Source organism: Talpa occidentalis, unplaced genomic scaffold (genome assembly GCF_014898055.3).
Source record: "Talpa occidentalis isolate TD23 unplaced genomic scaffold, MPIMG_talOcc4v2.1 talOcc4.3, whole genome shotgun sequence".
NCBI classification, from domain to species: Eukaryota; Metazoa; Chordata; class Mammalia; order Eulipotyphla; family Talpidae; genus Talpa; species Talpa occidentalis.
The window spans coordinates 62,839,126-62,864,753 of record NW_023603184.1 but is presented as its reverse complement, the minus strand read 5'-3'; the positions used below and the strand labels follow the sequence as shown (position 1 = coordinate 62,864,753).

General features: G+C 41.5%; 1 protein-coding gene across 1 annotated transcript in view; it reads right to left on the bottom strand.

Moving 5' to 3' along the window:
* The window catches only part of CLASP1 (cytoplasmic linker associated protein 1), a 255,088-nt gene extending 241,121 nt beyond the window's left edge, over positions 1 to 13,967 (bottom strand). The window contains exon 1 of the mRNA XM_054699624.1: positions 13,869 to 13,967. The gene's annotated coding sequence lies outside the window, so the exon portion shown is untranslated. The remainder of the gene's footprint in view (positions 1 to 13,868) is intronic.
* Between the last annotated feature and the right edge of the window lie 11,661 nt (positions 13,968 to 25,628).

Here is a 25,628-nt window from a genome sequence, read left to right as displayed (position 1 = left end):
AGTCTACCCCTAGTATTCATCTCTAAAAGGCAGCAATAATGACACCTATAAGGAAACAAAATTTACTTCTGAACCTCTCTTCCAGTTAAGGAATTCTTATGGTCAAAATTAGAAAAATTAACAAGAAGAAGACAAGTTTTCAATCACTGAACTATAGTCACGTTTTAAATCAAAAAAGGCAATGACAATACTGGGTCATATACTTTCATGAAACTACATTTTAAAAACGTATTCATTACAGGATTCTCATATTGCAAGGTGGATTTTGTTAAAACCTCTTAAGGTGGATAATTTAGCAATATCTCTCCAAAAAAAAAATTTTTAAAGATTTATTTATTTATTTATTTATACCAGCACTGGGTACAGTCAGAAGCGCGGGAGGGTGAGAGAATTCACCAGAGCCAGAGCAAGGAACAGAATAGGCAGACCAACAAAATACACTGCTGAGAGGAGCAGAGGGCGTGGCAGGAGAGGTCTGCGCGCCATGTGGGACCCTCGCCGGTGGCCAGGGATGGAACTGGCGCTGCAGAGGCTGCGGGCAGCCTCGCAGCCATTATCTCTCAAAATTTTAAAGGCATAATTTTCAACATAAAATGTCAATTTACAGGTATTTATTTACTCATAAATGTGCAAACTAAATTATTTTAGACTAACTTGTGCATTGTTTATAACTCAAAAGACTAAAATAAGCTAAATATTTTACAATGGAAAGTCAGCTAAATTATGGTATGCCAGACAACAGCATACTATTCAGCCATCCCTTTTTTATTAAAAAAAAAAATTAGGAAGCCTTTAATCTACTGACATAGACTGATTTCCAAGGTATCTTAAGTAAAAAAAGAATGAAAGAAGGCAAGGTGGTCTATACTGGGCGAACATCAGTAACCAAATACAGGTAGGGAGGTGACAATACGTGCACTTTTCTCGCATATAGTTAATAACACTGGTTTCTCCCGAGAGGAAAACTGCATGGATGGCAATTAAGGGGAATCAGGTATAAGCATTACCTGTTCAAAAATTAAATATTTTATAATAAAAAATTTAATGTATTTCCATTTCTCCTTTCTATGTAATTTATACAAGACGAAAAAAATCTTCATCTACAACAGCAGAATTAAGCTCATTCATAATAAAAAGGATATAAAGATATACCCCAGGTAGCTTTAAAAAAAAATTCTACAGGTAATAATACATATAATAAGCTTATGACTATAATAGAAAGTATATATACATGTGTGCATGTGTGTGTGTGCGTGTGTGTGTATGTCATAACTATCCAGGAATAATCTCAAAAGCACCAGTTTCCCCAAAGGACAATACATAACCCCACCAATATCCCAAACTTTATCACTGATCAGTTGATGAAACCATGAAGTAAAGATCTGAAAATAGAAGAACCTTGGTTTTATCAAGACCTAGGGCTCTCTACAAGAGGTGACTTTCACACAGACTTCTCTCAGCAAGGCCACTCTTGTCTGCGGCCACTTCACAAAATTAGAACATAATGTTAATATGGCCAAGAGTCATCCTAGGTCCCCAGTCACATGGTCCATGGTAACAAGCTAAGGCTCCAGCCAACACAGCTCTCGCATAAATGGAAGGCAACAAATAGGACCCAGAATACACAATCAGGGGGCGGGTACCTGGTTCAGGGGCTCACACCTTCCAGGTCAAATAGAAAGGAGATACTTCTCTCTCCCCCCTACACACACACCACACATTAAGAAATGTTTTCTCTTCAGTCTGCCCACATCAGTCACTTTACACAAGAATCATAACTCTCTCTTGTCTTCCTTCCTTTTAGATAGAGCTCTTTGGGAGAGCTGAGAGCTGAGCACTGAGAGGCAAAACTGAAAGCCTCTTCCTGTTCTGAGGCATGATCATATAGTTTGCTGAATGAAGATTCTAATCAATGCATATAGCTAGAGCATTTTACTAATTCCCCAGGTATACCTAGACTAACTCTCTCATTTTAAAGACTGCAATTTTCCTCAAAGGTTCTGTGTATTTGGTCCATTTCTTATTAACACCTATGTATACCCCTTTCTGTATCCCCTGCAGTCACCCATCCCAATGCAAAAGAGGTCTAGTAATCAAAGAGATGTTCCTTATTTTCCAGTACTTAATCATTCTTTCATGATTCCATAAAATCAACACTATGTAATCCAGTTAAGTATCTTTACAGCGACCAAATAAACAGTCCTCTGGCAATTTCAAAAATCTACTCCAAGTTCTGAAATGAATGAGAAAATGGAAAGCTTTTCCCATGATGTTCACTTTTAAAATGCTGTCACGGGCCACAGGAAATCCATTTGGCATGCCCATCACTCCCAACAGATAAACTCTACCCGAAACAGGCTAAAATACCATATACCCATTAGCCCAAATCAGCTCCACAAAGGGCAATGTAGCACTGCAAGCATTTCTTTTCAAAGGGCCATCTTCCTCAGAATGGAATCTTATGTCTGAAGTTATACATTAAATGACAAAAATACTTAAACTTTTTAGATAAAATATATACAAACACAGTTACAGATTTTGATATATACCAGGCCCAACTTCTCCATAAATCAATTCAGAGACAGAGAAAGAAAATAATCTTCATCTCTTATTCCTACTAAGAGAGTTCAAGTTCTTGTTGAGTCACCTTGCTAGCTGACAATTATTTTTGAAAGCATCTGAAACACTGTATTTGTTCTGACCAATCGGATGTTGTTATGGTGCTTGGACGTAAAAAATAAAAGAAATAAAAATCCCTTTCTTTGTTTTCATTTTAAGTAAGGATCTGTAAGTAAAGATAAGCAATGAATGAATAACCGGCATATCAGATGATAAAAGTGCTCATAAAACAAGATACTTAGAAATATCTACTTAGAAGTTAAAACCGAATGGAAAACAAAACCAAAAGGCCAACCTTCAAGCTGAGCCTTCCTTTTACTGACATCTGGACCATAGATTACAAAATGACTCCCAGGGGAGTTCTGATCACTTAGGACAAGTAACATTAGACTCTAACTGAACACTAAAGAGTGTGATGGAGGGAAATCTGATAATACAGACTGAGAAAGATCACATACTCCTTTGCTAGTTAACTTTTGGGACTTCTAGGCAAAAGAACTAAAAAAGAATTTGATAATAATATTTAACATTTTGTTAGAAAAGTAATATACACTGTTGTACAAACTCCAAATAATTTTTAAAACTAAAAGCATCTGTCAAAAATGGAAAGGCAGATTATAGATATATAAAATTATATGTAAAGTGAGTGAAGTTCATAACTAAATGACAAGTTAAATTTTTTTCATTTACTCATAATAGGGGCTCCATGTTATGCAACCTAAGTGGGGCTTATCAAAATGTTTTAGGTCCTATAAAAAAAAAATTCCTAAAACATTTGAAAGACCTAAATACCTAAATACTATCAATCCCCATATTCGAGAAAATTACTTAGAAGGAGGTGAGTTTAAAATGTTGAAGAACTCTGCAATCTTTTAAGAAGAATTTTCTGTAATTGCCCAAACATATTCATAACGAACTATGTTTACCTTCATAATTCAATCAATCTAAACTAAGTACATCATTTGCCTGGTACTAGACTGGGCACTGAAGTGATGAAAGGGATGAAAGTGTTGGAAATTGGGAAAGTCATTATAAACTACTTTAGAACACAAACCACTTAAAACAATTATACAAAATTAAAAGAAAGGAAAGGCAATAATATTTATTAAGTATCCAGCAGCAGAGCTACACACACACACTAAACATCCACTGCCGTGGACCAGCACAGCAGTAGACGATGAGGCCACCTCAGGGTTGAGAGAAGCGTGCAGGGTGGTCAGGGCGTCGGTGAAAGAAATGACAAACAGACACACTTCAAGAGTGAAAATCTGAGTGTAATTTTCTTTGAGTTTGTGACCAATATATATGTTTTCCAAAGGCACAGGGACAATGAATATCAATGAAATCAGCTTGCTCATGGGCTCAGTCTATCACCATCAGGGAGGTGATCTACATAACAAGCAATGACTTTTGTAGAAGAAAGAAGGAAGTTTAGAAAGATAAATAAGGGATTAAAGTTTGTAGTTCTAGAAAGACGGGATAAGATTTTTAGCATTGTAGTGGTTCCTGGTGACCTTATCCTGGTTCCTTATCTTTTGATAAGCTTCTGTCTTTTCAGGGAACTTCCGCTGTGCTTCCTCTGCTTCAGGGTGTTATGCTGTTCTCCCCCTGCGTGCTGGTTGCCCAGCCGGACCTAGGGACCGTGGCGAAAGCCATTCCTAAAGGTCACTGCGGGGGGAGGTGCAACAGGTATGTAGGGTTTTGCTGTTCTTCCCCTGCGCGCTGGTTGCCCAGCCGGACCTAGGGAATGTTAACCCTAAAGGTCACTGCAGGGGGAGGTGCAGCAATCCACCTATCTTGTATTAAGGAAAGAAAACAATACAAGGGGAGAGAGTGAGGTTGAGGATGGTAGACAGCCGAGTCAAAAACCCAAAGTAAAATATGAATGCCATAAGTGACACCGCAAATAAGTAAGTAAAGACTGATATCATGGGCCTCCCTGGTGGCGCAAGGGGTTAAGACGCAAGTCACTGCAGCATGAGTTCGATCCCCGGCCAGGGGGAAACCCACATGGTGCTGCAGACCTCTCCCACTGTTCCCCTTAGCAGTGTATTTCACTTAGTCTGCCTGTTCTGCTCTCCACTCTGTCTCTGGTGAATCCTCTCACCCCGCCCCCACACACACACCTCTGGCCCTTACCCCAGTTCTTGTATGCATAAATAAATAAATCTTTAAAAAAAACAAACTGCCTGTTATTCCACAAATGGTGTTGGCAAAATTGGATATCCACATGTAAAACAATAAAGTAGTATTCCGACCCCACACCATAAATAAAAATTAACTCGAAATGGATCAACAATCTGAAAGTAAGAGTCAAAACTGTAAGACTCTAAGAAGAACACACGGGAGCAAATCTTCACAACATTGGATTTGACAACAGATTCTTAGATATGATACCAAAACATGAGCACAAAAGAAAAACTTGGACTTATCGAGGGTAAAAACTTCCGTGCATCAAATGACATTATCAAGAAAATAAAAAGATGACCTACAAAAAGCAAAAGAGGGAGCTCCTTTCTATTTGCTAGATAGGATGATGCCCAATTCCTGAATCACTTGGAAAAAACCAAGTGGACCTTTAATTTTTTTTTTACTGTGCAAGAGAAAATGTTTGCAATTATATCTGGTAAGAGTTTAATATTAAAACTAAACAGCAGAGAGACAAGCCAATTTTAAAATGGACAAAAGAATAGTTACTTCTTCAAAGACATACAAATGGGCAATAATCACATGAAAAGATACTAAACACCTTAGTCATAGGGGAATGCAAATCAAAACACAATGAAAAACTACTTCATACCTACTAGGATGATAATAATTGAAAAAAAAAAAAAACAGAAAATAACAAGTGTTGCCAGGGGTATGGAGAAATTAAAATCCTCTGAAATTAAAACCCTCTGACATTAAAAAAAAAAAAAACCTCTGACGTTACTATTGGGTATAGACAATGCAGAAGTTTGGCAGTTTCTCAAAAACCTAAACAAAGAATTACCACATGACCCAGCAATTCCACCCCCCTCGCTATATATCCCACAGACTTGCAAAGAGACTGAAGCAGAAATGTATAAATCAATGCTCCTCACAGCATTATCTACAACAGTCAAAAAGTGTAAACCATAGGGCCTCCCTGGTGGTGCAGGGGTAAAGTCTCAGGGCTGTCAGGCTATCCCCAACCACTGCAGCATGAGTTCTAATCCCAGCCAGGGAGCTAACCCACACAGCACAGCAGACCTCTCCTGCCTCGCCCCCTGCTCCTCTTAACAGTGTCTTTCAGTAGAGCCACCTGTTCTGCTCCCCACTCTGGTGCATCCTCTCACCTCCTCCCCCACACCTCTGACCTACACCCCAGTTCTTGTATGCATAAATAAAATAAATCATTAATTTTTTAAAAAAGTGGAAACCATATGATCAACAGATTAATGGATAAACAAAAGGTGTGCAGCAGTCCTCCCTGCTCAATAGGGGATATATTCCAAGACCCCAAGTGGATGCCTGAAACTGCAGACAGTACCGAACCCTACATGAATTATGTTTCTTTCCCTCTACATATACACGCTCCTGATAAAGTTTAATTTCTAAATTAGGCACAGTAAGAGATTAACAACAACTTAAAAAATAGAACAATTTTTACAATATACTATAATAGAATTTTTGTGAATATGGTTTCTTCAAATACCTTTTTATACACATTATTAAACTGTGATTGTTGACTGTGGCAACTGAACCATGGAAAATAAAGCAGCAGAAAAAGGATTACTGTACATCCGTAATGAAATACTATTCAGCAATTAAAAATAAATCAAATTCCTTACATGCTACATGACTGAACCTTGAAAACACTGTGTAAGTAAAGTTAATTGGTGAAAAAAGGACAAATATTGTATGATTCTACTTATATGAAATATCTAGAATAGGCAACTTCATAGACACAGAAAACAGATTAGAGTTACCAGGAGCTAGGGTGAGGGACAAACGCAGATTTATTACTTAACAGAGTTTCTGTTTGTGGTGACGAAAACGTTTTGGAAGCAGAATGTGGTGACAGTTGCACAACAGTGTAAAAGTAATTAATGCCACTGAATTTCTACTGAAAATGGTATTTTTAATGTTATATCTCTTGTCACAATAAAAACTAAATGTAAAAGTTTCTATCAGCTCTTTAATGTTCTATGCTTCCCAAGGATAGATTTCCAGTTAGGGATCAAATTCTGAAATGGACTGTCACACCTGATCTAACCCTGATGGAAATCCTAGCGCTTAGTTTGTATCTTCACATGCTGCCAAGATGCCAGGTGCATACTTTCTCCCAAAGCAGCCACTGACTTTTGATGAAGAAAGAATAACCTGTGCTGGCAAAAACAAAAACTAATGGAAAGGAAGCTAAAGAATCTAAAAGTCAAACGCTGCTACTTTGTAACTATAAGCTGTAGACAACTGTGCCACTTCTCTAAGCCTCCATTTTCTCTCATTTTCAAATGAAAATAGCATCTGACTTAAATGTTGCTGAAAGTATACCTACAGCACCCAGGATAGTGCCTGGCAAATGTTAGGTGTTCCATCTGTGATAGCTATTGCTACTGGGACAAAAGGTCTAATTTCCACCCTTGTGTCACACAAAGGCTGAGCAGGGACACAGCTTGGGTCTGGAGAACTGTGACTTATCACAAGTTAAAACAGGGTCATGGTACCATGTGAAGACTTCAGAGAAGAAAATGTTTTTATGCAGTTCAACTACTCATAGAAAGACTGGCTTATTGTCTCTAGAATGAACTCAGCTCCTCTCCATTAGGAAGGGCCTTGCTGCACAATTCATTCTCTCAATACAACCGGCCTCTGTTAGCATGTCTGAGAAACTGTTCATAACAAAGTCTGACTCAACCCACAGAAAAGACACACAGTAAAGGAATCAACTTGAAAATCCACTCAAAGGTGGACCCCAGGTGGACCCCAGCTCTCAAACTTTGGTGGCCTCAGAATCACTTGAGAAATCTGTTACAGACGCCTCACCTCTAACACCAGACATTCCCATAACTAATAAATTTCAAGTAGGGCCCTTGAGCCCTAATGTTTAAAGAAATACTTGAAGGTAGGTGGCAAAAATGTTATTAAGATTACATTCTAATGTTAACAAATAGACGGTATGTCCTACAAAGCAAAGGCTGCCTTTTCCTCCATGTCTATCTAGAAAAGCAGTGACTTTTGCGATGGAGGTCAGAAGCAGCAACCTAAAAAAGAAAAAAGAGCACCTGTATGTAATATTCAACTGAAAGTCCTTCATTATTGCTTATTCTTAAAAATACAAAGAAATGAAAAATACAAATAATGTACCATTCTATACCTCGCACAGTAACAAAAAATACACTTAAATTATCAGAAGTTCGCAAAATTTTGTGAAACTGGTTCATTCTTAGATTGCAAAGGAAATAATTAAGTGGCATAACTTTTTGGTCAGCAAGTAGGCAATATGTATCAGAAGTCAACCAATAATTTCCCTTTTAATTTACCCTGAGGAAACAACAGAAAAGAAACTACATGCAAAAAGAAAGTCCCTGTTGTATCAACAGTCTATATACTATCAAAAAAACAACAAAACACATTCATGTCAAAGATCCCAGTTTCCCAAATTTGCCCTTTCAACTCATAATAAAGCTATTAAAAATTAAAAAGATGCATACTATGTAGTTACATGGAAACCATTCATAAAATATATAAGACCTAAAATTACTCAATAGAAAGTATGGACATATAGACAGCCTCAAGGGTGATACATCAAGAAATAAGAGCTTCTATTAGGAAGGTTTGATGTGGGATGTCTTCCTCTAGACTCCCAATTTCCTATACATTGTTATCTCATTGTAATGTGATTATAAGTAATTTTATGCCTTTTAATTATGCTTGCAAAGTTAACTGAACAAGTTAAAGACAGGTGGAAAGTAACTGAGCCAGCTATCCTGTAGAAGATAAACTCATCCAAACAGGTCATGCAGAGTCAATTCTAGAGGGCCAGCAGGTCAATTCTAGATTTTTTTTCACAAAAAGATAAATCTTGATTAACAGATCTATGTAACTATTAACCACTGAATTTACATTTCTTTAAAAGCAAGTATAAACACAACAGATAGGAGGAAATCTGTTCTGGCAGCTATTAATATGGCAAAAAGATCAGAAGAGTTCATGAACCGTAACTTTAATATAAACCAACAAAATTTTGTAGCTAAGAGGCTTAATATGAAAAGAACATTAACCTGAGAATTCTCATGCTAGTTCTAGCACATATTAGGATTTAACTTGCAGGTCTTCATTTCTCATCTGTAAACTGATTGGATGATGATAGTATCTCCCCTGCCTAGTTCAGAGGACTCTGAAGGGGTGCAAATAAGATCATGGACGTAAAAGTGCTTTGATAAGGGTGGGGATGGGATTAAACATGACTTATATTGCAGACATTCATATAGCCTTATAGCAATAGTTTGCTTTTACATATATCTTATCAGACCCATTTAATGTCTTACAATTCTGATAATTTTAAAATGTGTAATATTTGTTTTTTCTGAATATAACATTAATGCATGTTTATTGAGAAAAAGGGGAGAAAACTACAAAGAAACAAAATAAATCAAATTTTAATGCAGAAGTGCCATTAGCACTTCTATATCTTATAGCCTTTAAAATTTATGTGCATAGAGTTATGTTTTGTACTTTCCAACAAAATTACATGTGCTATAATTTAATCTAGTTTTTTTCCTACTTACACAGATCACATTTTTCATATTCTTAAATATTAAGAACATGATTTTAAATGATTGGTTCAATTTCTCATTTCTACAAATAAAGCTATAATCAATGTCCTCATACCAAGAAAACAAATATGTGTGTTTGTGTGTGGTGTATGTACATATGTCTACAAAGGAGAGTAACAGTGTTCAAGATACATTCCAAACTGGTAAGTGTGTATGTCTCCCAAGGGGCCTGAGACATGAGGTCATACCTTTCCCTTTCTCTGCATTTGTTCAAATCTTGGAAGAAGAATCTATCTTTACTTGGTAATTTTTTTAATTTGTAGGAGTAAATGCAATCACTGAGAAAATTAATATAGAGTACAAAGCTCTCAAACTTTGAATTTTTAAGATTCACCTAGGGATTAAAACTGTGGCTGCCCAGCAACATGGATGGAGCTGGAAGGGATCATGCTCAGCGAAATAAGCCAGAAAGAAAAAGAAAAATACCGATGGTCTCACTCATAGCAGGAATCTAGAAAACTTAAATAAGGGACCAGGAAAAAGAATAACTATAGGAAGGAAAAAAATCAAAATCAACAAACAACTATGAACCAGAGACACACTATGGGGGGGAGGGAGGCGGGGAAAGGAGGGATGGGGGTCAAAATAAGGGGGTTGCAATTGTATGGGGAATATAAAAATAAAATTAAAAAAAAAAAAAAAAAAAAAAAAACTGTGGCTGCCCGAGCTCCATGCAACCTTAACTGCCCCAAATCTCGGGGTAAACAGGAATAAGGCCAGAACATCTGTATAATAAGCTCCCTAAGTGATTCTGATGACTGATTGCTGCTGCTGCTGCTGCTACTACTACATCATTATTAATTCCTACCATGCCATTTATATTAACTCCTACCATGAATACATGGTAGGGATGCCAAGTATAATTTACTACATGCCAGTCACTTTTCTCAGCATTTTACATATATTATCTTATTTAATTCTGAGAACACCCTCTAAGTAGATACTACCATTAACGTTCCCTTAACTCTCATTTTATAGATGAGAACATTAAAAAACAAAGAGATCATCAAAGTGGCCTCTGCCCCAAAGTCACAGGGCTTGTAAGTGACAGATCCAAACTGCACAACAAAGTCTGAAATTCATTGATAGTTTCCTAATCTAAGACAATGGCTGCATACTCTGGTGAGGTCATAGCAAATTCTGTTTTATCTCAGATATTACATTTAAAGGTCACTAGCAAAACAGATTTTGTAAAGTAAGCATGGTGAAATCATATTAAATCAGAAGGGGACAAAGGATCTAGGGCTGATTATATACTTTCAGCATTATCACATCAATTCATGTCTCCCCTATTAGACTATGAACCCCGAAAGTGTAGGGATCATAAGTCTTTTCAACTGTACCTTCATGGTACCTGATGCCTAATTAAGGGAGGATTTTAAGACATGAATTAATCAATAAATCCAGAAATGATCTGATAACTGCCCTAGGAAATGAAAGACTATTATGTAGAGAAGAAACAGACAATTCGTGTTGTGTCATGTGGCAAGACTAAAATCAACAGGTAAAAGGGAAGGGGAAGATTCTGATGGTCTGAAATACCCTACTAGGATCCTAGATCTACCCAGTAGCCGAGAAACAAGTCTGCAATTAGAGATTGATGACCAGAATCTAGGAGAGACTTCTCTCTCCTATAGAATGTTGGACTATGGGGCCTCTGGAGCTCTTCCAACGTTCATATTCTATTATTCAAAGTTATGGCATTTGTTTCTTTCATCACTCTACATTGACTAACAAAGTCCCAAATAATAAGCAACAGAGGAGACCAAAGAGTGTTCAACCAACTCCCAGTTCCCTCAAGGATTCAGAGAAGAGTAAATGTGCAGGAGTCAATCTTCCCATGAGGGCAGTAATAAAGAGCGAACCGCAAGCAGTGAGGCAGAGACTTGCAGGTAGGAAACAAGAGGGAATGACAAAGATGTTATGCAAGAAATGCCATCATTTGCACACAACTGAACTTAAACTTTAGGGGTCCATGGAGGGAACCAGGTTGAGGCTGACCTAAGAATGTGGGAAGGAAAAGCCTTCCAAAGAATGACAGTAACGGTCTAAGCTGGAGAGGCTAGAAAGCCCTGGGGTGATGACAAATTGGCTAGAAACAATGAGTAAATTCTGGTGCTAAAAAGAAAAGGCTTTAGAGGTTACTTAGTCAAACACACACAGACTTTAGAGATGGTGCCCTACTAGCACTGAGGAAAGAAAGGTTAATTTACTTTTTTTAATTGCAGATTATAAACCAAATACTATAACATCAATGATTTCTTCTTGCTTAGTTTCTAAAACTCCTAGATCTTTCCCTCATCTTTTAAGAAATCTTTTAAATGATTGTTTTTAAACAATTGTTATTTTTTGCTACTGTCCACTCTTTCTACTAAATTTGACAATCCTACTTGGAGTTAGCAAAACTGACAGTTTTAAATAATAGCTCTGAGCTTAATATTTGCAATCCCTTATTTATGATGAGTACTGAGAAATAAAAAACACTATTATTATCTTAAGAAACTACAACTTTAAGTAGAAGATTAAGAATAAAGAGAACCCAATCAATAACTCTCAGGTCCAAGAAACTACCTCACTCAACTTATAATCAAAAATTACCTAAAAAAATAGAATAATAGAAGTAACAAAAGGCTGAAGCAGAAACTCTTAAATCCCAAGCCAATGAACAAAATATAACACATTTGAATGATAAACTGAAATGTTCTGCTGGCCAATCATTTCCCAACATCCTTGTCAAACTATTTTAAGGATCTGAAATCTTGCTCTATAAAAAGCAAGTCCCATCATCTGAACTACACTAAGAGATTCTATCGCAGTAGTTACTGAAGCATAACACACCAAGCTTCAGATTTTTGCTTCCTATTTGTAAAAAAACTGCTTACCTCTTCTTATAGAAATTTCAATCTGTGACCAAACGGCAGACACATTATCAGAGTTTCAGTTCAAACACTAATTTAAGGTGTAAATTTCACTAAGGTCTTTCAAGCATTTACAGCTTAAATGGTAACATGATGATAGAATATTCCGCATCTCCGCCCCCATCGGTCTCCTCAAAGGAGTCGACTTTAGTGAACCGTAGTTGAGAGACTACAAAGGCTGAAAACTCCTTGATAAAACTTTCAAAATCTAAAACACTGCTAACATTAGCCAATAAACTCTGAATTATTATAAAACCAGATCTGAGTAACAAGTGCTTTTAAAAGGGATGCAATCACACAATTTTACAAAGATGAATCAGCAGTGAGTTCACCAAAATTTAAATCTTTCTTAGCAAATGGATAAGATAAATAACCCTCTAACTCTGGGACACTGGTGATATTTTTCATATCTGCATCCATGTTTCTATTCTCCCACACGCTGGAGGAGCAAAAGGAAGGAGCCCACACAGCAGGGTCCCTCATACCCAGGCCTCAGTAAATGTCACAGGAGTAACAATAACAACAACAATAACAATTCCCAAAGCCAAAATCCACCCCGGGAAAGGCACATGGCAGCGTGCAAACGTTTCCCCGTCCTGCGCCTCCAGCACCAGTGCCTCCCAAAGGGTGAGGAGCCTCTGGAGCTCTCACCGCCCCATCCCCAAATCAAAGCACCAAGTTGAAAGCGCCTGCAGCTCCTGGAGGGCCAGCACCCGGCGAGCGGGCCCCGACCCCTCCGCAGAGAAGCTCGCCCGGGGAGACACCGCACGCTTCGCGGGTGCACCTCATGTTTTGTTTAATTTTCGGATATAAACCTAACTATTTTAAAAGCATTATGTAATAAGTTGGGCTCTGGAAAACCCCACACTTATCTGAGCGGCTGGAAATGGAAAGCAAAATTCGATCGCTGCATTGTGCCGGCCCCGCGGGCGCCTCTGCAAACCCCAACAACAAAGGCAAGTTGGGGAGGCTGCACTGGGCTCCCTGCGCGCCGGCCGGCCTCCCCGGGTCCCCCAGCGCCCCGAGGCCCGGGCCTCCGCGCCCCCCGCGCCCCGCCGGGCCAGCTTTGTGTGAGGCCCGGAGTCCGCCCCCCGGCCCCGGCCCCCCGCGCCCCCCGACCCTCCGATCTCTCTCCACGCCCAGCACTCGCGACTAGTTGCGGGTCCCCCTTCGCCCCCGCCCCGGCGATCCGGCTCCTCAGGCGCGACCCCGGCTGCCCCCGGCCGGGAGCCCCGGGTCGGGAGGGGCCGGGTGGGGTCGGGGGGAGCCCACAAAGCCGGCGGACCCCACGCCTCCCTCCCCCGCGCTCCCTGCAGAGCAGCCTGGGACCCGCGAGCCGCGGGCTGGAAAACAGCCCCCCGTCCCGCTCCCCGCCGCCCCCCCAAGGCCGCCCCCTCCCCCCGAGTGCGCCCCAGAGCCGATGACAGCGCGGGACGTCGCCCCCCCCGGACCCCGCGCCCGCCGCCGCAGGAGCGGGGCGCAGGCCTGGGGACGCCGGAGCCGCGATCGGCTCCCCCCGCGCGGGACTTACCGCCGTATTATTCGCTACTGCTGCCGCTGCGGACGGACCGCCGCCTTCTCCACCCCAATGAGGTTAAGCGCTCGGTGCGGGGATTAAAAAAAAAAAAAAAAAAAAAAAAAAAAAAAAGGTAGCCGCCTAGGGCGCCTGCGCAGTGCGGTTTCCCTTTTTCCCCTTGCCGCCACCGACCCGGCCGGACCATAGAGAGGGGGAGCGAAGCCAGAGCGGCCGCTGCCTCTCTATGGTAACGCCCCTTGCCGCCACCGACCCGGCCGGACCATAGAGAGGGGGAGCGAAACCAGAGCGGCCGCTGCCTCTCTAGGGTAACGCCCCGCGCAGGCGCTGGCCCGGCTGAGCCGGCTTCCAGGAGCCGCCGGTCCCTGGGGCTTTCGCCTGCGCGGAGGACGTCATTTGACTCCGATGGGGACCCGTAGAGTAAAGACTCTTTACGAGCAGGGTCTAGGAGGGCTTGGGCCCGAGGAGCGGCACGGTTCAGACGCGGGCAAGGAGGAGTGGCGCGCCAGCAGGGTGGCACTGCAGTGAGGCGCGCTGAGGAGGCGGGAAAGCGGGATGAGGCCGGCCGACCACACTTCCTTCCGTCGCGAGCCCACACGGGGGAAGGCCTTTCACTTCTGGGTCACGCAAGCCCCGCCCCCGCCGGCGAAGCGCTTGCAGGAAATGTGCCCTGCGACTTCCCGTACCGGGCGGCGTCCGCGCCCCGCTCCCGCCCGTCCGGGAGCCGGTCCCGGAGCCGGAAGCGCGGCTTCTCGACGGCTCTGTGCGCTGTGGGGCCGCTCCGGCCGGGCCTCCTGGGGGCGGCCCCCCGAGACCCCTCCGTGCGGACGCCTCCGCGAGCAGCGCCCCGTCCGGCCCCTCGCTGGCTCCGCGCCGCGGCGGGCGTGCGGGAGGGGGAAGGCCGAGCTCGCCGCGGAGCGCAGGAGGGGCTGCCCCGCGGGTCAGCGACGGCCGCGCGGAGTGAGCAGCGCCCGGTGCGCTCGGTTCTCACCGGCGGACTCGGGCCGAACCCGGCGCCCCGGGCGTGGCCGGCGGAGGGAGCGGGCGCGCCGCGAGCTCGGACCTGACCTCGGGGGGCCGCGGGCGGGGAGCGGCGAGCCCGCGCAGAGTGGACTGTGGGTTTGATAAATAGGGTAAGTTTTTGAATTGTGGTTAAATGCGCGTGGCACCACTTTCCCGGGTCGCCGTGTTCCAAGTGCACAGATGAGGAAAGTGCATTACAACATATCAGCGCTTGAACACTGAAAGCTTTAGATGTCAGTCTGTTCATTCTCCTGTGAAAATGCACGCCTGCATGTGAATGGCTTTCTTTCAGTATCCTTTGAGAATTCTTCTGTCTTGCGGCACTCGTGCCGTGGCCCGGGCGAGGGCCCGCCCGTCTCTCCTTCCCCCAACTCCTGGCAGCAACCATTCTGCTTTGTGTCTCGATGAATTTGACTACTCAGGTGCCTCATATAAGTGGAATTATACATTATTTGTCTTTTTGTAAGCGTTTATTTCACTTAGTGCAATGTCTCCAAGGTTGCACCACGTGTCAGAATTTCCTTTTTAATGCTCATTAACGCTCCATTTTATGTGTATACAATCAAGGACACTTGGGTTGCTTCCATCTTTGGACAGTTATGAATAATGCTGTACAGCGGGTACAGTCATCTCTTTTAAGACCCTGTTTTCAATAGGATGGAGAAGGCTTTGAAACCAACTAGAGAAAAGCGTAGGGTTTCTAGTACGTGGTGAATAAACTTTTAGAAAGTGACCCTCGCAGTGGAAGTGCAGTGCATACTCCATCTGCATAAAGCATTTATGGAGACTTTTAAGATATGTCAGACATCATAGTACTGCTTTATGTAAATTAACGTTACATTTTCATTCCATCAAAATAAACACAGCACTTGTCATTTGTCACATTTTATGGGTGGGAAAACTCAAGGTTCCCTGTTATTCTGTTGACTAAGGGGAAGTCATTAACCACACATACCACAAGTGATTCAGAAACAATCCCATGGGAGCTAGGCATCCGTGGGCACTGACTATTCACTGGTTTGGACAAAGGATATTGAAAGAAAGCAATTCACATGTAAGCGTGCATTTTCACAGGAGAATGAATAGACTGACATCTAAAGCTTTCACTGTTCAAGTGCTGATATGTTGTAAGAACTTGGCAAAACAGTATCTTCTAAGGTCATTTAAAGGACCCTGGGCCTCCCTGGTAGCACAAGGGGTTAAGTCAGCACTATGAAGCAGCTGGCAGCCACTGCAGCAAGTTCAATCCCCAGCCAGGGAACTAACCCACATGGTGCAGCAGATCTCTCCTGTCTCGCCCGCTGTCCCTTCAGCAGTGTATTTTAGTCACTATGCATATTCTGCTCGCCACTCTGGTGAATTCTCTCACGGCCCCTCTCCGGCACCTCTGCCCTACAGCAAAGCTCTTGTATGCATAAATAAATAAATCTTTTTTTAAAAAATAAAAGGATTCTCGGATTTGATTCCAGATCTGTACATTGCCTTTAAAAAAATACAAATGCTGGGCCTCCCTGGTGGCGCTAGGGGTTAAGCAACGCACTATGAAGTTCAATCCCCGGCCAGCCAGGGAGCAACCCACATAGCACAGCAGACCTCTCCTGTCTCCCACGCTGCTCCCCTCAGTAGTGTAATCTTTAAAAAAAAAAAAAAAAATTAAATGCCAGGTAAGTTTTGTATGTAATAGAGAAATTAGTAAGTCACACTTTGCATTTTACAAAAATCCTGCAAGGTCATTTAAAGCATTGATCTTTTGGCCGATGAAGAAATTGAGGGCTAGTAAGGAAAAAAATGACAAATGCCATATGGTTGATCTGTACAAGGCTGCATTAGAAACCTCAATCACCCCAGAATTCCCACTCTGCTGTGGATTCCATTACAAAGATAGATACCGTATTCTGAGCGGACAAAGTTTCTATTCAGTCTCCACTTCCTCAGACGCATGCCCAAACTCCGAAGAAGCCAGTGCTGAGTTGGGGATGACAGGTTCACTGCCGAGGTTCCTGACGTAGGCACAAGAAAGAACTCATCAGAGTAAGTGAGTTAGAAATAGTCTTAAATGTAAAGCAGTAGTGTGCTCGCTTCGGCAGCACATATACTAAAAAATGTAAAGCAGTAGTATACACTCAAGAAGGAATGCAAACAGATCAAGAGAGAAGCAAGCCTTGGGCCTTGAGCCTGCAGATATATGTGTATTTTTTGTGAGGGGGTTCACAGATGGAGTCCAGAACTGGGTCTGACCAGTTTTTTGTTTAGCAAGATTTGAGACATAACATGACCCCAGAGGTTAACCAAGTTAGAGGGAGGTTAAACAAGTAGAGTTTGGGTCATCTTGTCCTGGAATGTGCACAGATGTTTTTCCAGAGTTGCTGGATGGGTTAGGAGGTGAGGGCTGCAATTTATCTCACTCCTTACTCGGAGATTTTGGCCCCATCTGTATTTATTTAAGCTCTTGTTTACCAGTAAGATGAAAACAATGGGAAGAGCAAAGTTTTGTCCTTGAGTCCTGTCCCTCTGTCTCTGTCCTGAGAACCTTCCTGTCTCATTCCCCCTGAAATATCTTTCATCCTCTTTGAACAGTAAAGGATCTGTGGTCTCAGTCTTCTGTAGCTACTTCCCTGCTGAACATGAGTATAGTTCCTACCTGCAGATATGAGGAATGCAATTCTGTCTTGGCCTAAGAGAGAGACTCTGAATTTGCAACATTCAGATCCCTGTAATGTTTAAGGAGAATGAGAGTAACTTTGGACCTCAGTGAGTGAGGAGACCCAAGGTCACCATTCTGTAAGCCAGTCCCATGGATTTGATATCCCTTGAATTCTACATCCTTTGGGGGGAAGAAGGTGGGGGGGGGGCTCCCTGGTGGTGCAGGGGTTAAGATGCAGCACTAAGAAGCTATCAGCACTATAGAGCCACTGCAGCATAAGTTCGATACCCGGCCAGAGAGCTACACACATGGCGCAGCAGACCTCCTGACTCCCCCACTGCTCCCCTCTGCAGTGTGTTTCAGTCAGTCTGCCTGTTCTGTTCCCCACTCTGTCTGGTGAATCCTTTCCTCCCCCCTCCACACTTCTGGCCTGTAACCCAGTTCTTGTATGCATAAATAAATAAATCTTTAAAAACAAAAGGAGTGGGGGAACTAAGTAATTTCAGAAGCAAGAACCAAAGACTAAAAGAAGCATATTCTTCTAACAGTAGCCATAGGACCGAATGAGTCCATTAATCTAGCCAAACCAATTAGAAAAGACTTTGTCTATAATGGTAGCCCAGGACCAATATCCAATTTCTTTAAGTTGCCTCTCCTCTGGAAAGCCACTTCTTTCTCTGTTTTCAGTTTCTAGATAGCCCTGGAGCTCAGCTCAAGTTTGTCGCTATTACTAATTTGTATATACAAGCCTCAGAAAAAAGGTTTGTGGTTTTTTTTTTGTTTTTTTTTTTTTTTTGAGTTCTTTAAGGTCTGAGAGCAATTTAATCATTTACCTCCATTAAAGTGTTGGTTAAGCAATGAGACAGACAATGTTATATGTGGCATTTATAAACTTAAAAAGATTGTAAACCAAATATGTACCAAACTCAGCAAAGCAGGAAAAATAGTATTCTTAGAGGAGACATAAAATAAAGTAATTACAATATGTGCTATGTCCAAATAAGTGCTGTAGGAAAAATGAAACAGTGAGAGGGAACAGGAAGCACTGAAGGTGGAAAGAGATTTCTGTTTAAATAGGTGGGGATGGGCAGCATTTAGAAGCCAACTTTAAGCAAAAGACCTAAAGGAGGGAAGGAAGAAAGAAATGTCCTTTACCTGGGAGAAGAGTATGCCAGGTAGAATGCTGAGGGCAGAAATCATCCTGAGGAAGGAGGACATCTACTACATTCTAAGAACAGAAAGGAGGCCAGAACAGCAAAAGCAGAGTATTGAAGGGGAAAAAGTAGGAAAAGAGGTCAGAGTAACGGTGCCAAATTGTGTAAAGACTTGCTGGGCATGGTGAGCACTTTGACTTTTACTGAGTGAGATAAGAAGCCTCTGGAAGGTTTTGAGCAGAGGAGTTACATGATTTGACTTTTATCCCCGGCCACTGGGCGAGGGTCCCACACAGTGCGCAGACCTCTCCTGCTGCCCGCTGCTCCCCTCAGCAGTGTACTTCAGTCCTTCTGCCTGTTCTGCTCCCCGCTCTGGCTCTGGTGAATTCTCTCACCCTCCTGCACTTCTGACTGTACCCAGTGCTGGTATAAATAAATAAATAAATCTTTAAAAAAAAAAAAAAAAAAGAATCACTTTGGCTTCTGTTTTGAGAATAGATTAGAGGAGAAAGGTAGGGGGAGGTGGGACTTGCAATACTCCAAGTGAGGAAAGTGCAAGGAGTGCAGGGGTGAGACCTGGATACATTCAGATAGGAGGGCACACAGGATTTGATGAATTTCATTGATAAAGGGTGTGAGAAAAAGAGGAGAGTCAAGGATAACACCAAGATTTTTGACCTGAGCAATTTGAAGAATGGAGTTTCTTTTACTGAAATGGAAAAGACTTGGAGGAGCAGGTTGGGAATGGGAAGAAATAAATTCAATTCTGCAGGTTACGTGTGAAATTCCTATTAATACAAGGCAATAACAAGAAGGCAGCTATATACATATGAGTCCGGAATTCAGAAGACAGTTTCAGGCTGGATATGTAAATTTCAAAGACTTCAGCACTTAGAGAATATTTACAGTCATGTTATCATCTAAGGAAAACATTAAGAACTGAATCCTGGTTTCCCGATACGAAGATGGTAATGAAATCAGCAAAGGAGATTAGAAGACACAGCCACTCAGGTGGTAGGAGACCAGGAAGAGCAATCAAGTCAATTGTTTTTTTGTTTATCTGTTTGTTTTTATTTTTTTTAAGATTTTATTTATTTATTTATACAAGAACCGGGATATGGGCCAGATGTGCAGGAGGGTGAGAAGATTCACCAGAGACAGAGTGGTAACAGAACAGGCAAACTGACGAAATACACTGATGAGGGGGGCAGCGGGCGCGGCAGGAGATGTCTGCTGGGCCATGTGGGACCCTCGCCTGCCGGCCAGGATGAAACTGGCACTGCAGAGGCTGCGGACAGCTTCACAGTGCAGTGCTCAACCACCGGGGCCACCAGGGGAGGCCCTCAAGTCAATTGTTAATGGACCATAATTGACCTTTAACTAAAACTTTGGAATGGTCAAAATGAAAGCCTTATTAGGATGGTTTAAAGGAAAACTAGCAGAAGAATCAGGAGGCTAGATCATTTAGAAGAGGAGCCTGGTTGTAAAAGTAGGGGGCAGGAATTGGGGTGATACTTCAACAGATAGGGAGAGTTAAAAAAATAGTTTTCAGTTTGTCCATAAATATTTTAGTATTTCTAAAAGATCATTTTTATAAATGTAACTTCAATACTACTATCCAACCTAAAATATTAATATTTCCTACTATCATCTACTCTGTCAATTCTCAAATTTTCCTTATTGTTTCATAATTTGCTACTAAATTTATCATAATTCATCTATTTGAATTATACAACTCAATCATGGTGAGTACATTCAAAGAACTGTGCAGTCATCACAATCCAAGTTAGAACATTTCACCATCCCAATGAGAAATCACATACCCATTAATAGTTGCTACCCCTTTCCCCGAAAGCCACCAGCCTCAGGCAAATATTAAGCTACATTTTTGTGTTCATGAATTTGTCTATTCTGGACATTTCAAATAAATAGAATCATACATTACTGTATATGACTGCCTTCTTTCACTGAGCATGTTTTAGGGTTCATCTGTATTATAGGATGTTACAGTACCTCATTCCTACTTATTGTCAAATAAGATCCCATTGAATGTATATATCCTGCATTGTGTTTATGCATTCACTAATTGATGGAAATTGAGTTGTTCCCAAAAGTGTTTTGGCATTGCGAATGACACTATGAATATTCTATTACAGCATTTTTGTGGACATATGTTTTCCATTGTCTTGGGCAGATAATTAGGAGTGGAACTGCAGGATCACATGGTAACTGTATGTTCGATCTTTTTAGTAATGACCAATATTTTTTTTGTTTTTTTAAGATTTATTTATTTATTTGTTTGTTTGTTTGTTTATTTATACAAGCACTGGGTACAGTGAGAAGCGCGGGAGGGTGAGAGAATTCACCAGAGCCAGAGCGGGGAGCAGAGCAGGCAGAAGGACCGAAGTACACTGCTGAGGGGAGCAGCGGGCAGCAGGAGAGGTCTGCACACCATGTGGGACCCTCCTCCGGTGGCCGGGGAGCAGCCGGGGATCGAACCGGCACTGCAGAGGCCGCAGGCAGCTTCGCAACCCAGCACTCAACCGCTGTGCCACCGGGGAGGCCCATGACCAATGTTTTGAAGTAAAGTTGCCATTTTACATTCCACCATCAGTGTATGAGGATCCCAATTTCTCCACCTCTTCACCTTGTTATCTCTTTTATTAGACCTATCCTACCATGTATGAAGTGGTATTTCACTACAGTTTTGATCTGCATATCCCCGATGACTAATGATATCAAATATCTTTTCACGTGCTTATTGGCCATCTTGTGTATTTCATTAGAGCAATGTTTGTTCAGTTCCTTTGCCATTCTTTAATTCTGTTATCTCTTATTTTTCAATTGTAAAAGTTCTTTATATATTCTGGATTTTAGTCCCTTACTAGATATGTGACTTGCAAATATTTTCTTCCATTTAGTGAGTTGTTTTTTACTTTTTCGATGATGTCCTTCAAAGGATAAAAGTTTTTAATTTGAATTTATTATAAGTGATCTTTTTCTTTCTTTTGTAACTGTGTTTTTGTTATGTAAGAAACCACTGTGGGGCCACCCCTGGTGCCGCAGGCGTTTGAGCACAGCGCTGTGAAATTGTCAGCAGCCTCTGCAATGCCGATTTGATCCTGGCCCTGGCTGGCAAAAATCCCACATGGCACCGCACACCTCTCTTGTCTTGCCCACTGCTCCCTTCAGCAGTGTATTTCAGTACATCTGCCTGTTCTGCTCCCCACTTTGTCTCTGGTGAATCTCTCAACTCCCAGACCTCTGGCCACTTCTTGTATGCATAAATAAATAAATCTTTAAAAAGTAATAAATAAATAAATCCTCTTAAAAAAAGAATATGGAATGTCTTTCCATTTATTTAGATCATCTTTAGTTATTTTCAGAGATATTTTAGTTTTTGTAGTGTATGTTCTGCTCTTTATTTGTTAAATCTGTTGCAATATATTTTCTTTTTGTAAATGAAATTTTTTTCTTTTTTTTAGGATTTATTTTATTTATTTATGCATACAAGAACTGAGTTATAGACCAGAGGCATGGGGACGAGAAGTTTCACCAGAGACAGAGTGGGGAGCAGAACAGGCAGATCTACTTAAATACACTGCAGAGGGGAGCAGCCGGTGAGACAGGAGAGGTCTGCTGGGCCATGTGGTTCAGCTCCCTGGCTGGGAATGGGACTCTTGTCACCATGGCTCGAGATAGCTTGATAGCAGTGTATCTTTAACCCCTGCACCACCAGGGAGGCCATCCTCAGTGTCATTTTTCCTAATGTTACTGAACAAACCAAGTTCTTGGTCCTATAGATCTCCTGCATTATAGAGTTTTCTGATTATATCCTGGGAGTTTCTAATACGTTCTTCTGCTACGCCTACAAATTCAGTAATGCTATATGCTTCATTATGAATCAGATTTTTTTTTTTTTTGGCAAAGCTATTTCATACCTCTGTCATGAGGCACATAATTTCCAATTATCTCATTTTGTGAAGTTGGCAGTCATTGATGATCATTGCCTCATTTCTCTATTGCAAATTCAGTAGTCCAGTTGAAGACAGAATAAGTGGGCACCAGTCATCCAGAGTATGTGAGATCTTTTGGAAATTCTCTTTGATAATCATGGGCACTGCATTCTACATTATTTTTAGAACCATGGGGTCAGGAAACAGGGTCTAGTCCCAACTCAATCACAAAGTAGCTGAATCTCCTTGGCAAATTTTCTTCCCTCTTTGTTTTTTGGGGGTTTTTTTTTGTTTTTTTGTTTTTAGATTTATTTATTTATTTATTTATTTATTTATGCATACAAGAACTGGGGTACAGGCCAGAGGTATGGGGGGTGAGAGGATTCACCAGAGACAGAGTGGGGAACAGAACAGGCAGGGTGACTGAAATAAACTGCTGAGGGGAGCAGAGGGCAAGTCAGGAGAGGTCTGCTGTGCCACGTGGGTCAGCTCCCCGGCCAGGAATCAAACTTGTGCTGTAGTGGCTGCAGATAGCTTCATTGTGCTGCATCTTAACAACTTGCACTACCAGGGAGGCCCTCTTCTTCCCTCTCTGGACCTCAGTTTTCGAACTAAAGAAATGAGAATAAACTATCCAGGACCTCTAAGGTTTTTTGCTATTTTCACATTCTCTAGCTTAAGCACTTAAGTAGTGAATTTAGTTTTTCGTAAATATCACTTGAGTGGGTTATAAAGGATCTGCTAAATGTTCTTCCCATTTCATACCAGGCATGTTCATTTCAATGCCAATGTTTACCAATTATTACATTCAGTAATTTATATTAACAAGTCAGTTAAAAGCATCATAAAAGCAGGGTGATTAGGCCAAAAGTTTTGATTCTTACATTCTAGATCTACCTGTGCCTGCTCTCAGCTGATCAGAGTAAAAGATTACACTCTAAAGGCACACAAGTTTTATGATTTTTTTGCCTTTTCTTGCCTCCCCCCCCATTTTTAAAGATAATGTTTTTATTAGTATCTTCGCTGCCACCTGTTTTTACCTGCTTTCTGATTATTTTACTCAGCAACTGATTGGTGTCTGACCTAAATATCAGTTCACATAGGGAATTCAGCTGGGACACAGAAAACTTTATGTAAGCAAATATATCAAAATATTAACAAGCAGTAAATGGGTGGTAAATGTATTGGTCATTGTTTCTTATATCTATTGTTCATTTTATTGTATGAACATAGATATTTATAGTTTTTTAAAAGTCACTCTTAAAGGATTTGGTAGCAAGCCCTATCAAATCACAAAACACTGGGTAAGATTTCTTTCTCTTCCTATGATTCAGTTAGGCAGAATTTTCCAACATAGGTTAGCCTAAATACTTCCATAATAGGTACTTACATCTAACTAGCTAACTTTACCTAATCATTAATAATCTAGATTAGAGGGTCAGTGAAAAACAAGGCATTTTATGCTGATAGATACTAAAATTCAAGAAAAAGAGTAGCAGTGCCTACTATCAACATCTGTGTATTAGTCCATGTGGCTTGTACTACTGGAACAGGTAGTTTCTTTGCTGGAGAAGTGGTGCGTGTTACTTAAATGTGTAAGCAAAGGCAGAGAACATCTTGTATATGATGAAAACAGGAGATTAGAAACTAGATTGCTAAATCTTGTACAGAACCACTCCCTGGAGCACAATTACTCTCATTACTTGACTTACCTGGAAAGAATCACCCACTGAATGAGACAATACAATGGCTTACCACTCATGGGTTTCCTCATGTGGCAAGGTGCTAGGCCACCGGTGTGTCCCTCTTTAAAAATGAGAGTGGCAGGGCCTCCCTGGTGCAAGGGGTTAAGCACCACACTATGAAGCAATCCTCAGCCTCTGCAGCATGAGTTTGATCCCTGGCTGGCCAGGAAGCAACCCATATGGCACAGCAGACCTCTCCAGAATCACCCACTGCTCCCCTCAGCAGTGTACTTCAATCTGCCTGTTCTGTTCCCCATTCTGCCTCTGGTGAATCCTCTCACCCACTGCATCTCTGGCCTGTACCCCAGCTCTTGTATGCATAAATAAATAAATCTTTTTAAAAAATGAGAGTGGCAGTTACTGGAGAACTGGTAGAGTTAGGGGTTCCCTCACAACTGTCAACCCACTATGTGACCCAGACAAGTCACTTAGCCTCATCATAAGCACCAAGGTCAGTCACCTCATCTTTAATGGATGGGGAGAGTTCTAGTTTACAATGTTGTCACAACTAGTGAAATTCATAGTGAAAAAACCCACTTCTCAGTAACAAAGACAGAATTAAAGTCAGTGTTCTGACCATGAGCCTGACAGGTCCAGGAGGTTCTATGGACAGTTCTGATGCAAAACAGGTGATCAAATAGCCCTTTAAATATGGTGTGTTGCCCACTGCATCATAATCTGAATCAGTTCAGGTTTTTTGAAGACTTTTCCTTCACCTAAAAGTCAAAAGCCAAAATAAGTAACCTGATAAAGAATTTTAGTTTGGGACTTTCCTCTTGAACTGCCATCAGGGAGGTCTCTCAAGCAAGGTTGATTGTTCCATGCCAATTCACAGTTGGACTCTTGTGTCAATGACCCAGTCAACCTCTCCAAATGCAAAGAACCATTGAGAGGTATTCAAAACCAAGTGAAGGGGGATTTAGTTACTTTCATTTATACATTATCTGATAGTCTCCTTTACCAGAACTTCACCTGGTATGCATAACTGAGAAGATAGAATTTTTACACTCAAGGAAGTCAGTAGAGGAAACAGAAATTACTGGAATATACAGTCACTGCTGTGCTGAAACATAAAAAGGGTGCACTTAACTGGTGAGGTGGACTAATGAAAGCTGAGGAAGAATGAAGGTAATGTTCTTCAGCTAAATCAAATAAAACAGAAACCCCATTATTCAGACTTTAGAACTAAATGAGTTAGACTAGTTCCCACTTGGACAGAGTTTATTTATTCTCAT